The sequence below is a fragment of the Penaeus monodon genome, chromosome 29 (assembly GCF_015228065.2).
Source record: "Penaeus monodon isolate SGIC_2016 chromosome 29, NSTDA_Pmon_1, whole genome shotgun sequence".
Lineage (NCBI taxonomy): Eukaryota > Metazoa > Arthropoda > Malacostraca > Decapoda > Penaeidae > Penaeus > Penaeus monodon.
In genome coordinates, this window is record NC_051414.1 from 38,039,230 (window position 1) to 38,039,916 (window position 687).

Sequence of the window (687 nt, forward strand, 5' to 3'; positions counted from 1 at the left end):
CGTACAATGATGGGTGGGCAGAAAAACACTGAATAACCAAATAATTTCATAGATCATTTGATATTCATCTAATAACTGCAACAGAAAACAACTTCAGTATAAGCTCCAATTCATAAATCCTCTGATATGTACAGCCACATGTTACCATCTTACAGTATTTCATTCTCCCGTCCTATAAACCCATCCTTTGACATGCTAGAAGGTACATCCCCCTCCATATTCAAATTCACCCTTCAGCTCTGCCAATGTGTAAACCACCAGTTTTGATTCTTGTCTCCGTAATACATAGTAATATAATTATGGGGTATGTGTTTCCAATTAAAGAGTTGAAAGTGATAGTTCACCCACTGGAAAAACTGGGTTTAGTGAACTTGTAACAGGACTGCACAATTGGAATTATCCCCCTGTCTGAAGGAGGAAAACCAGCTCTGGGATTATACTATCTTGAATCCTTGATGAAACATACAAGCATACAAGTTGACGGGAAGAAATATCCATGTGAAGCAATAAAAGTATTGTGCTTTTTTATCTAAAAAGACTACTAAACATATTGCATAATGTGGCACCCAGTCACTTTGACATTAAACATCCCTGATATACCTGTAATAACTACTGAAATCTTGGTATATCCCCATATATATATATCTCCCTGATATATTTCACTTACTGTACTTTTTTTTTTCTTTT